General features: G+C 39.4%; 1 protein-coding gene across 1 annotated transcript in view; it reads left to right on the top strand.

Moving 5' to 3' along the window:
* COL21A1 (collagen type XXI alpha 1 chain) overlaps nt 1-13826 on the top strand; it is a 380703-nt gene that overhangs the window by 115452 nt on the left and 251425 nt on the right. Inside the window, exon 4 of the mRNA XM_073905127.1 lies at nt 1301-1407. The gene's annotated coding sequence lies outside the window, so the exon portion shown is untranslated. The remainder of the gene's footprint in view (nt 1-1300; nt 1408-13826) is intronic.

Below are 13826 nucleotides of genomic sequence, written 5' to 3'. Positions count from 1 at the left end.
TTCCAAATTTACTTGGAATAATTTCCAATAATTCCAAATTATTTCCAAATAATTTTAAATTTTAACATTTAAATTTTCAATTTAAATCAATGAATTACATTTTCTTCAATATGAGTGGTATATTTTGAGATCAATATACACATATTCAGAGAATTGACTTTCTTTTTACAATCTAGCAAACCGAATATCCTTCTCGACTTCCAGGGGTTTTAAGATGTAATAGGTTTTATTGAAGAGAAAACTTTTAAAAAGGCAGATCATAATTTTTATTTTTATGAAATTATTTTGCTGTGTGTGGTGTTTGATGGTCAAATGACCTACAGAGAAGCTTCATGAGTGAGATCTTTAAAGGTTCCATTCACGAAGAAAATTGACTTTGTGGTGTTTATTTATGCCATGCTGAAATGACGGTGGTCTAGACTATCCTAAGACTCACTGGCCAATATGTGCAATTTTTATTAAATTTAGCTCAGGAATCTGGGACCCTATGCCCCACCTATGCTAAGACAGAAGGAGACGATCTGAGATTCATCCACGAGTTTTATGCATTCCAAGTTTGTGACAGCATTACCTACACCTGTGACTTACGTTCGTGGGACTAGTTAGGCAGATTGCTACATAATTTGTCGGGTGCACATTCTCAGCTGCATAAAGAGAACTTATTTCCTGACAAACCACCCTTTTCATTTCCTCTCACCTCTGAACTAAACTGTTGTAAAGATGGAGAAAAAAAAAAATCGGCTGCCCTATATTCAGTCAGTAATAATAAAAATCAAGATAGGAAATGGTCCAATGTGGTTGTACAGATTTGGCTTTTGACTAGTTACTAATGTGAACCTTTCCTGACTTCATCCACGCTGACTTCCTCGTTTCCCTGTCTCCTCCCCTACAGCTTGGCAGCTGGGGTAGAGCTCACAGAACCAGGGAGCTGGGGAGGGTGGTGCTCATAATTATCAGATGTGTGTGAGTGTTGTGTATGATGATAGGCACACAAAATATTAAGAAGTTAGTCCTTACAGTTAAAGAACCTTAAACTTGAAATGGCAGTAGATATATGTCGTGTAATAATCATCGTGATAATAGCTATCCTTTTTGAGCCTGTACCGTGTGCCTCATGCTATGATAAGCCATTTGGTAAATAGCTATTGCTTTTCTCATTTTAAAGATGAGAGAGCTGAGATTGGGGAGGTTACATCACTTGCTCTAGTCATACAGCTCGTAGGTGGCCAAGCCGGAATTTGAACTCAGGTTCGTTCTGTTCTTAAACCCACGGTCTGAACTAGATGGCCTTTCTTTTCAGAACTGTGTCCGTGAAGCCGGAGTCTTGTTGCTGGTGGAGGATTTGGATTCATCCGGCCAAGTGATCATGGAGTAGCGGACTATGAGCTCAGTTAGCAGAGTTTGCTGGTTAGTGTTTTTCTCCCTACTTACTGTTTGATAGTATGCTTTTCAGTTATAAATTGTAAAATAGTAGGTGGGAAAACATACGGGAATAGTAGAGTTCAATCTTTACAAAGAATTACAGACAACTTCTTGAAAGAATTTGAGTTTTTTTGTTTGTTTTTCTTTTTTTTTAGGAAATAATTCTGAGCCTTTATAGTTATCAATTCTGCAAGGTGATTTTCTTAGATAGGCTCTAAAGTGTTCCTGCCTTTGACATGATTGCAAATGTATAGCATCAAATTGAAAGAGGTTTGGTCTTTCTATGACTCACATTAATGCTTTACTGGTGACTTATTAATTCTACAGTATTTCCTGGGGCTTTGGGGATTTTGTGGAAACATGACAAGCAGAGTCTCTAATTGATTTTTTTTTTCCAAGTATAATTACCTCTCTTGAGAATGGGACTATGTCTTAAAATTAACAGCAAATGAAGAGACAATTATACACTGGCTTTGGTAGTACAAAAGCTATTCTGTGTTTTACCTAGAATTCAGTATACATTGTAGGAGATCAAATTTGAAATGGGATAGATTTTAAAATATTTAAGAGTCTTTAACTGAAAAGAACTCATATTTTAAAAATAGTTGACCTTAAAAGTATTTGAAGCTGTCACTGTGAAGACAAGTTTATATACTTGGTTTATGTAACTGTCAATTTATTTTATAATTAAAGATCTGAGAAATAATTAAAGAATTGGGGGTGGGGAGAGGGAGTGAATTGGGAGCCTCTTAAAATACAAACATTTAAAATGTTCCTAAAGGGAAAACATTTTCCATATTTGTTGTTGAAAGTTGGAGGATAAGAGAGTAAAGGGGAGTTTTCACTGGCAGAAGATAAAGAGGGGCATTTTGCAAAATATGATACCGAGCTAAGCCAAATCTGTGTTGAGAAAGACGTGCGACTGTCTTTCTAGATAAGAAGTTATTAAACCTGTGGTCATACTGGGCCGTTCACAGAGAATTAAGGCTCTAATGAGAAAATGTTCAGGCCTTTGGCAGAGGAAGAGGTTGTGACCTTTGGAAAGCACGTCTGCTTAACTTAGACAAAGCAGGATTTAAAGACATTATATAGTCAGGGCTATTAGAAAAGATGACTCATTAATTCTTCAGTAACTTTCTAGAAACCATGTGATTATGAGTCATAGGAAATGAATTATTGGATTCATTCTGGTGTGAATATAACCAGAAAGTGGGTTGGACAAATTTATATATTGTAACAACTACTGGGTTGCATTTCCAAGTCATTTTTGCCTGTAAAATGGGGGAAAATGTGCTTTTTAATTTTAATGCAAGTAGCAAATGACCCAACTCCTAATTGCACAGTGGGCAGCCTGACCCCATATTTATGGGATTGTACTCTGTCTTCTTTATATTTCAGAAGATAGCAAGTTGATTCCTGATTACTAACTTCTCTCTTCTTAACATGACTCTTCTCAGCTGCATGTGCTGGATTTGTGGCCGGGCCTTGTGCTATGTGGATGATTGTTGTTGTTCCTCACAAAGGTCCTGGGAGATAAGTACTGTGATCATGTCCATTTACATTTTGAAGAAACTGAAGCTCTTAGGACAATAACTGGCCCAAGAGTATCTAGTTACTAGCTGGTAAAGCCAGGATTTGTGCGTGGGCCTGTTGGATTTGTTGAGTTCACCCTCAACCACTATTCCAAGATGGCCACAATTTTCTGAAATTTTCCAGGTGCCTCACTGACTTCAGACCACCCCGTCTTGCCTTGGACTCCTGTACCTAGAGGCTTTAGCTGCTGACCTGTTACCTGATATTTTTTCTTCACCATGGATAGGCTTCTGGAACAATGCCCATTTCCTTGTTTTTGAATCCATTACTTTAGTTTTTTCCATTCTTCAGGCCAAACTGTTTTATTCTAGTTTTTGTTTCGGCAGTGCATATACAAAGTGTTTTTTTTAAAATTTTTTATTGTTATGTTAATCACCATATATTACATCATTAGTTTTTGATGCAGTGTTCCATGATTCATTGTTTGTTCATAACACCCAGTGCTCCATGCAGAACGTGCCCTCCTCAATACCCATCACCAGGCTAACCCATCCCCCTCCCCCCTCCCCTCTAGAACCCTCAGTTATACAAAGTGTTTTATTCTATTGATGAAATTCACTGCAGACCATGTGGCATGAGAGTCACACTTTTAATGAAATAAGATAGTAATTTTTTATTTCTGCTCACATGTACACACAAATTTCTGAAATCCAGAGTTCATCTAAAGCTGTCGGAGTTTTAAAATATTTACAGAGCTTTAGAACATTTGAAGAAAACATGTAATATTAAGAGGTTTACAAAAACAAAATCAAAGTAAGAAGTTTTATATCATCCACTGTAAATTAGAATGTTTAACTTGATCATATTGGTTTATATAAAAAGGAAAAATAATCCATTCTGAATTCTGAAGATGCATGTATGTCCACAAACCATTTCCTAAATATGTAATTAGAATGGAAGAATTTCCCATTTTCTGTTAAGATTTCCCTCTATCAAGTCCAGATGTCCAGTGAAAGTAAATTTTAGGGATAGTTTTGATGTACCTGTCTAGTCTCAATTAAAACTAAATCATTCCTCTATTGATTACCATTGTTCCTGATTGAGTCAATATAAAAATATGTGTTTTTAACTGAACGGATGAGTTGCTTTAATCGTTATTTTATGAAAGATTTTTTCAGAATTTCCTGTCTAACTTAATTAAATAGTTACTTTGCTAGCAATACATGTTTTGAAGAATTCTTAGAATTGTTTCAACTGATCACCATGTAAGATTGTTAACCAGAGAGAAAGACAGGGCTGTCATTTTGATTTGTGATGCAATATCACTAAATTAAAATTAAATTAGTTTTTACAGTCTTTCCTCAGGCAAGATTTAAGAGCCTAGTGAAATAAGGAAGAAGGTAGTCTTATGTAAGGGAAAAAGATTGGGTATGCTAGGGCCCGTGTTGCAGCTACTTCCTGAGATGGGGCATTGTGATTATCCTGTTGTTGTGATTATTCTGTTGCTTCTAAATCAATACATTTCTATAATTTCCCAGGTTTGAATTAATATATATGAATTATAAATTATATTTTTAATATAATAAATTTAAGCTAATGAAGAATCAGTTATTAAAAATATGGCCATTGATTACTTTCAGAAAGATCAAAAGAGTTCCAAAACTTAATTATCTTTTCAGTTTGATATATATGCACTTAATTAAAATGTGTGAAGAACTTTGATAATGAAAGATAACATATCTAATCGACTATGATATTAAAATACAATCATGTGTTTCCCCAGATTGCCCTTGCCTCATATTAAAATTCTTAATCAGTTATCACAACTAATGTTAACTAAATATTTGTTGGGAGAATGACACCGTCATATAGAACATTTCAATTATTATATTAATATGGTAGAAGTGGGTGGGGTGCCGTTCCGTGGTTGTCCAGATGTGGTGGAACATCTGGTTCTATCTCATTTTCCCTAGATCAGGCGTAAGGGTGGGTCTGTCTTCCATGGTACTGTCATTTTCCTGTCCAGGTGTCTAGGGCCGTGTCATGTCCAGGGCCAGTGAATGGAGAGATTGCCCTCCTAGGGGAGTGCTAAGTGATGTGTCAGCTCTAGGAACTGGATGCTGTTTGGGCTAACAGAGACATTCCTAAGTTCATGATTATTTGATCCCTGAGGGTTTCTCTTCGACCCAGTCAGTGTTCAGTCACCACTTCTTTGAGGAAAGTATAAAGCAGTGAACAAATGGGGTAACTTCTTGAGTTCTAAGCATCATAAGGTAGAGGGACTCAGCTTCAAGGTGGCACAGCGAGCTTTTCCTGCCCCTAGACTAGAGAAAAGAGATCACAGGCTAGTAGAGAGGGGAAGCCACCCAGACTAGAGAAGAGTGAGGACAAGAGATCTTTAGTTGCTACAGGCACAAGCACCAAATCAGTGCCCAGTTACCCTTTTCACTATAGTCCAGTGGGCAGCCTGAGTGTTGCCTTGGTTTGTCCAGGAGGGATGGCACCCACTGTGCCTCAACACATTGCTTAGGATTTACCTGGCATCTTGGGTTAAATATAAACTTGAGCAAAGGACTAAGTCTTTCATCTATTGCCAACTACCTAAGTTATACAGAGAATTAAGGGGTAACTAAATGGAATGTATCTGGCAAATTAAGGTATTCTAAGAATCAGAGACAGAAACTGCTAGAATTCACTTGGTGCCCTGGGGAACAGTAGTATAGTATTTGTGAAGAACTATGAAGGGTCTGAGATCTTATCTCCTTCAAGTTCACAAGTTAGCCTGCCACAGTTTTGATGATGGCAGAAGGCACTTCTAGGTCAGAGACAAAGGATTTTGTTACTCAGAGCACAGCAAGTAATGAGTTTGTGTTAGTTCTCTTTACCCAAAGTTCCCCTGGGAAATTCATAGGCCAAAGTGTTGGGTCCAGATTGGTGCCTATACATCAGGAGAGAAACCCTGAACTTAGGGAATACAATTTTTTTAAAAATGGGCGGCAAGCATACCTAGCCTTTGTTCTTGAGGGAGTTACCATCTCTAATTTCTAGGACTGATCAGTATATAAATATCCATGAAAATACAGTCTGGAGCAAAGGCGATTGGTGCCTCTCCTTGTAAGATATGCAGAAACATGAGAGACCTATGGAGAATTGATTCCTAACTATGTTGTGATGCAGATGGTGGTTTGTGTGTGTGTGTGTGTGTGTGTGTGTGTGTGTTTAAAGATTTTATTTGTTTTTAAGGGTAATCTCAATACCCAACATGGGGTTCGAACCCACAACCCTGAGTCGCATGCTCCACAGACTAAGCCAGCCAGGCTCCCCAAAGGTCCTGTTTAATTAGAAGTTTAGCAATTTTTATCATTTCTGTACTCCTAGTGGATGAGCCACTTAATGTACTGTCTGTAAAATTTGGTTTCCTTGTTTGCAGAATTTAGTATCCATTCAGCTAATATATATTGAATGCTCCCTGTGTCCAGGCACTGTTCTAGGCACTTGGAATAAAGCAGCAAATAAAGCAGATGGAAGTCCCTCTCCTATGGAGTTTAAATTTTGCTGGTATATAACAATGATTTTAAAAATTCAGAAGATGCTAATGCTCTGGGAAAAAAAAAATAAAACAAAGCAGAGAAAGGGGAAAGAGAATCCTGGGTAGAGTGATGGGAGAGAGTGCATTTCTCTTTTAGAAAAGTTTGTGATAAGGTGACAATTGAACAGAAGTCTAGAAGAAGTGAAGGTACAAGCCATGAGGACATTGAAGGAAAGAGATTTCCAGGTAAAGGAAACCCTGAGGCGGGTCCTGGTTGGTGAGGTGCAGAAATATTGCTATTTCTGCAGAGGCCGTGTGGCTGGAATGGAGGAGAGGGTGGAAGAAACAGGAGGTAATGTTAGAGAGTGGTGTGTGTGTGTGTGTGTGTGTGTGTGTGTGTGTGTGTGTGTGTGTGTGATTTAAAACAGAAGTACAGGGGCGCCTGGGTGGCTCAGTTGGTTAAGCGACTGCCTTCGGCTCAGGTCATGATCCTGGAGTCCCAGGATCGTGTCCCACATCGGGCTCCTTGCTCAGCAGGGAGTCTGCTTCTCCCTCTGACCCTCTTCCCTCTCGTGCTCTCTATCTCTCGTTCTCTCTCTCTCAAATAAATAAATAAAATCTTAAAAAAAAATTAAAACAGAAGTACAGACAACTTCAAGAAGTTTTATTGAAAAATAGGCCCAAGAAACGGGATAGTAGGTAGTGGGGTGAATACTAAATATATACTTTTTAAAGATGGGAACATTTACAGCATGTTTGTATGTTTATCTTCTCTAATCCATTAGAGAAGGAAAAAATGATTGATGTCAGAAAGGGAATGGCTGAGAAGGCAAGAGGTAAAGGATCTGGTGTACACAGGGAAAGGCTGGCCTTAGATACAAGACTGACGGTAACAGGAATGAAGGCGGAGAGTGTGGGCACAGGTGCAGGATATGTGGGTGGTGGTGGTTGTGAGCGAGCGTGGAAGTTTTCTCCTGGTTTAGTTTCTTTTTTCCCCTGAAAGAGAAATTGGAAGTATGGTCATCAGCTGAGAGTTGGGAGGCAGGTGAAGCTGTTGAAGGTCTGAGGACCAAACGCTGATGAGGAAGAGTTTAAGGGAATGGGAGAGAAAATGTGCTAGTGAGCGTACTTGGATTTCCAGGTAGCACTAAGAGCTAGTGGACACATATTTAATTTAAGAGTCATTGGGTGATTGAATATTTGTCTTTAGTCATGTTTAGCTTCGCAGGTATGGGGTTAGGATTAGGCAGAGCTAGATTTAACCAGAGTGACAGTTGTACTAAGAGAATATAATGAAGAAGGCATGAGACTTGAGGTTCCATGCAAGGGTGTAATTATAATGATGGAACATGGATATCGAAGAAGGTGGATGATGAAGGCAGCAAGTAACAGTGGAAAGTAGAATTAAGGGATCGTGTATCTGTTGTCATTGAAGTGTTTTGGTGGGGCAGAAGACCTAGAGGTATTGAGCTGGGGAGATAAGTGGTGGTCCAAAAATGCAATTTTGAAGTTGAAATCATGGAGAGATTCCTATTTGTGATGGCAGATAAGCCAGTGATAGGACCATGGGGGTGGGGAACTGAGATCACATGGGGGACATGGTCAACTACGGAGAGAAGAGAGGTCAGGGGATTGAGCATCTGGAATATTAGGAGAGTCATCTACATGGATTTTGAAATTTCTAGAAGTTACAAAAGGAGAAACTGATATACAAGGAACTAAAATCCTCACACAATTAGGAGGACTCACCCGGGGGTTTGCAGCTGGTAGCAACAAGGAGGCACTGTGGGGCATTTGCAGCAGAAAGCCATAGTTTATCAGAAGAATTAAAGACATGGACATTTATACAATAGTTTGCATGGTATTAGGCTCATGGTAAAGCTCAGTAAGTCATCTTTGAACTTGTTTTAGTTCTGACATGGAAAGAGCTTGGAAGTCATCACTTCCATCCTTACCTGGAGAAAAAGCTGAACAAACTGAAGCTCAATGACTTTTCATGATTCATCAGAGAACTGAGCTTGTGGGGCAAACTGACACCCTGAGATGTGGGGAGAGGTGAATTCAGACATTCACAGGTGAATTGAGACAGGTGCATTCGGACAGTCACAGCTGAGACTGGCTTAACTGGAGCAGAAGTCACCAGAGCCATAAACTGGTAGGAACACTTAGATGATCATTTTGATGAATTGCCAGAGGTTGAGTGTGGACTAGCATGACGGTGAGAAACTCGAGGGGGCTGTCATCTTCAAATCCTATGTGACCCTTCTGGAGAAGTCCTGTGCTTCAATGACTAGAATAGGCTTTACAATATGGATATCCTGCAACAACACAGTGTGCTGCTCAAAATTTTTAATGTCAAATCTCTTAGTATTTGTATAACACTATAATTCTTTCTTTTTAAATAAGAATAATCTGTTCGAAAATAGATATTTTTAATTGGAGTTTTTCTTAGCAAGCATGTAACAAATTTATGACCCCTTTGCAGTTCAAGGATATGCTCATGCAGTTGCAAGACAGTAACACTTTGTGTATCATGTGCAAAAAGAAAATTGGTTAGCAACCACAGCAGTTACTGTGGGTGTGCTTTTAAGCTCCTTTTCCAGGGGCAGGATAAAGGACCCAATTAGCCTAACTCAGGTAACCAAAAAGTTCTATGTGCAAAAATAAAGACAAAGGCAGAGGCAAGAGGGGGAGAGGGAGAAGGGGAGAGAAATCTCAAAGGAAGCTAGGAATAGCCTCTAAAAAATAGGAACTGTAGTTTGGAAATGGGAAAGATTCAAGATTCAACCCAGATTTAAAGATAGGCTTTTCTAATGCCCCCCCCCCCCCCCAGCCTCCAGCAGCAGGCATCCAAGATCATCACTCTTTAGTTTCTTCTCAGGTATATTCCTGCAATCAACGGACTGATTCTCTCCAAGGGTGGAAATTTAAATTTCAGAATGAGAGACTCTTGGTGGTGCAACCAGTCAGCCCTGACCACATTTTGTGTAGAACTTTTATATTAAACTACCTCATAGGGCGCCTGGGTGGCTCAGTTGGTTAAACGACTGCCTTCAGCTCAGGTCATGATCCTGGAGTCCCGGGATCGAGTCCCACATGGGGCTCCCTGCTCAGCAGGGAGTCTGCTTCTCCCTCTGACCCTCTTCCCTCTCGTGCTTTCTATCTCTCATTCTCTCTCTCTCTCAAATAAATAAATAAAATCTTTAAAAAAAAAAAAAACTACCTCATAGTTGGCCGGTCAGGCTATGGGTTATCTGCTTTTGTGGGGTGCAGTCAAGGGGAGGAAAGTAGGCCTGCCGAGTGGGGAGGGCTGTCACAGGCGGACACAGGCACCCTGCCCAAGGAATAGGTCAGAGCCCCTTCATGAGGAAATATCTTTTTTTTTAAATTTTTTTTAAAGATTTTATTTATTTGCGAGAGAATGAGAGACAGAGAGCATGAGAGGGAGGAGGGTCAGAGGGAGAAGCAGACTCCCCGCCAATCAGGGAGCCCGATGTGGGACTCGATCCCGGGACTTCAGGATCGTGACCTGAGCCGAAGGCAGTCGCCCAGCCAACTGAGCCACCCAGGCGCCCAGGAAATATTCTTTAAAAGGAACTGAATGTAGCTGTCTTGTATTGTATAGTCTGATATCTGGATAAAAAGGAGAGTCCATTATTTGAGTTTATCTTCATGCATTTGCCTTGTTTATAATCAGTCAAAATGTCTACATTTATCATCATGCTGGCATTAAATAATTCCCAATTGTATTCTTTTTTTTTTTTTTTTCTTAGTTTGTAGTCTGTGTTTGCAGTGACATCCCATAATACTGGCAGTGCTCAGGGAGTCAATTACATCATGTTTACAGGTGATCACCATAGGATAAAATGTCAAGGTCCTAAAGGATCTATGTTACTGTATTGCCCTCTAGTGGTGTGCTCTTGGGTTTACAGTTACTGTACTGCCATTTGTAGAAAGCAACCTTGGTCACTAATTCAGAGTTAAAGGGAAACTCTGCTTCTATTCCATTTAGAGAATGCATCGAGTACAAGCCATAATATCACAGTATCTATCTATTTCTTACCGTGGGAAATCACAAACTAGGCTCATCAAACTCTAATAGAAGATCTTGAGTTGGAGACTATGGAAGCTGAGTGTTTTAAACCTTAGAAACTTTTTGATATATAATTCTGATATTGTTAGAATTATATATGTTAGGGATGGAACAAAGTTTAAGACCGTTAAATCCAATCCATTTTACACTTGAGAAAACAAGTTTCAAGATATAAATATGTTAGGCAATTTGCTGCAAATAGTTTACAGTAGAACTGAGCCTAGAATCCAAGTTTCCTGCCTCCCAGGCAGGCAATCTTTCTTTCATACAACCAAAATATTACAATTACATTTATTTAGTGGGAAGATGGCCTAAGGTCCAGGCTGTTATAAGAAAAAACACAAAAAATAAAACCCCAAAAACGTGTGATATCCTAAAAAGGAGAATTAATGTATGAGTTATTTGAAGGAAAGGGAGGATATATGCCCTTTCTCTTTTAGGAAAAGAATACAATTTGAAAACTTTATTCTTTTTATTAATTCCATAGCATTATTTCTGGGCAAAGCAGGCGAGAAGAGAAAATAGGCTGGATAAGGCAGAGGCAAGTGGGGGAGGGTATACAGGAATGCCTCTATCCATGTTTCTTTTTTTTTTTTTAAGATTTTATTTATTTATTTGACAGAGAGAGACAGCGAGAGAGGGAACACAAGCAGGGGGAGTGGGAGAGGAGAAGCAGGCTTCCCGCGGAGCAGGGAGCCCGATGCAGGGCTCGATCCAAAGACCTTGGGATCATGACCTGAACCAAAGGCAGATGCTTAATGACTGAGCCACCCAGGTGCCCCACCTCCAACCATGCTTCTGACCTTAGGTGCTCATTCTTATTCAAAGAATAGGTTATGTGAGTGACTAGGTTGGGGTAGCCATTCCCACTTTATCAGTGATCTGAATGGCTATTCAATGGACTGAATTGTGTCCCCCACCAAATTCACACGTTGAAGCTCTAACCACCAATGTGACTATATTTGGAGACAGGACCTATAAGGAGGTAATTAAGGTTAAATGAGGTCATAAGGTTGGTCCTTAATCTGATAGGACTCTCTTCTTATGTGAACAGAGAGAGAGAGAGAGAGAGAAAGAGAGAGGGATATCTGTCTCCCCATCATGCGAAGACACAGCCCAAAGATACCATCTACAATTCTGGAGGAGTTTTCATTAGAACACAACCATGCTGGCATCTTGCTATTAGTATTTCATTTTAATTGTGCAAATTTTGGAAACTAAGGCTCAGAGGGTAGGTAACTCGCCATCCTTGTGGTAGAACAACAAATCAAATCAAGTTTTGTGTGTGATTCTGAAACCCCAAATCATTGCAGCCCACTCTAGTTTGGCCATGTTAGTGCCTTACCCGCTACCTTCAAGCTGCACTCTGCTCCTCCATCTCACCTAAAATGTTCCTGTGAAACCCATGGAGGTTTACTGGATTACAGTAAACCTATGTTTAACATATGTTAAATACGTTAGGCAATTTGCTATTATTTCAAACCTATTTAACATATTTACGTGCTGCAGTACTCACAACAGTTAAAGACATGCACCATGTGGCCAGTCTTCCCAGTATGGGAAGCTGTGAATTCAACATCCTTACTGACTTCTCTGATGCTTTTGCCACTGAGGACCATACCATTCTTGTAAACCTCTCTTCTCTTGGTCTCTTTGATACCCATTTATACTGGCTATCTTTTTTCCTACTTAACTCTTCCTACCCTGTCCCTCAAGGGCACTCTTTTGTCCCTTTATGTACCTTAGTAGCATTGATGTGCCCCCAAATTGTATTGCTGTTTTTTGGGGCTATCTCATGTCCTATGTATTATTTTATTTCTTACTACCACTCATATTCTTTGGCCTTCCAAGTAACTTTCTCTTTCTTTCTTTTCAGTCCTGAAGTCTCTCCTGAACTTCAGTTCCATGTATCAAGTATCTGCTGGGTGTTTCTATCTGAATCTCTGACAGATACTTCAAAACAAATTATACATCTGAACTTAGAAGTTTTCATTCAATGAATATTCTTTCTCAGACTCATCATTCCCTAACAAATACCAACATCCTCTCAGTCACCCAAGCAAGAAAGCTGGAAGTCATTTTCAATTCTTTCTTCTACCCCTTTTTCTGTAATCCAATCTGTCATCCAATTCTATGTTTTATTACCAAAACAATCACAGACTCCATCCCTTCTCTTTTTCCCTATGCCATTTTTCTAGTTCAAGGGTTCATTGCTTGCTTGCATTAACCTTGTAACTCATCTTTTTGTTTCCATTATTTACCCACTTAAATCTTTCATACAGCAGATAGACTGAATAATCTAAAATGCAAATATCACCAGTTGCAAAAGAGAAAATTGTCTCTAAAACAAGGTGCATATGGTCCTCATAATCTAGATGCTGCCTTTCCTTCCAGCCTCATCTGCTGTCACCTTTACAGCACACATCATACTCTAGGTTTGCTAAATTTTGTCTAGTTCCCTGTTCACATAATTTTGCTATCGGTTCATCATGTTCTTTCCTCTGTCCAAAACCCATTACTCTTCCCACCTCTAAGCCCTCATCACTCAGCAAGAATAATGCCTATCATGACTCATTTTTTCAAGACACAGTTGAGCTCCCACCAAGAAGCCGTCCTGATACCCCATTAGGCTAGATGATTTTTCTCTGTGCTCACAGAGTCGTGAACATTCCTCTGCCATTGGATCTACTACTATAGTTACATGTCTGTCTTCCTTATTTGCTCCTCACTAGGAGTGGAATCAGGAGTCAGCCCAGTGTTTAATGAGTCTTCTCAAGTGTTTGTTAAACTGAAGTTTTTTAAGGGCAAATTTTTTTTCAGTCTGAGCCTTCAGTTTCAATATCTTGTGGTTCAGGGGCGCCCGGGTGGCTCCGTCATTAAGCGTCTGCCTTCGGCTCAGGTCATGATCCCGGGGTCCTGGGATCGAGCCCCACATCGGGCTCCCTGCTCAGCGGGAAGCCTGCTTCTCCCTCTCCCACTCCCCCTGCTTGTGTTCCCTTTCTCGCTGTCTCTCTCTCTGTCAAGAAAATAAATAAAATCTTTAAAAAAAATCTTGTGGTTCACTAATTACTTTTACAGACACATATATAAACAGATATGTATGTTATTTTAATTATAATTATTAATTATATAATATGATTTATTATATACATATATGCACATGTATATGTATGCATATATGTATAATGTATGTATTTACACAGCTATAACCATGTTGATTAACTTTTATCTTCAAAAGTAGAGTAAAAC

This window comes from Callorhinus ursinus, unplaced genomic scaffold, assembly GCF_003265705.2.
Source record: "Callorhinus ursinus isolate GAN/ISIS: 27379988/994484 unplaced genomic scaffold, GSC_fseal_2.0 scaffold22, whole genome shotgun sequence".
Taxonomy (NCBI): domain Eukaryota; kingdom Metazoa; phylum Chordata; class Mammalia; order Carnivora; family Otariidae; genus Callorhinus; species Callorhinus ursinus.
This window is presented reverse-complemented; position numbering and strand designations above follow the sequence as displayed.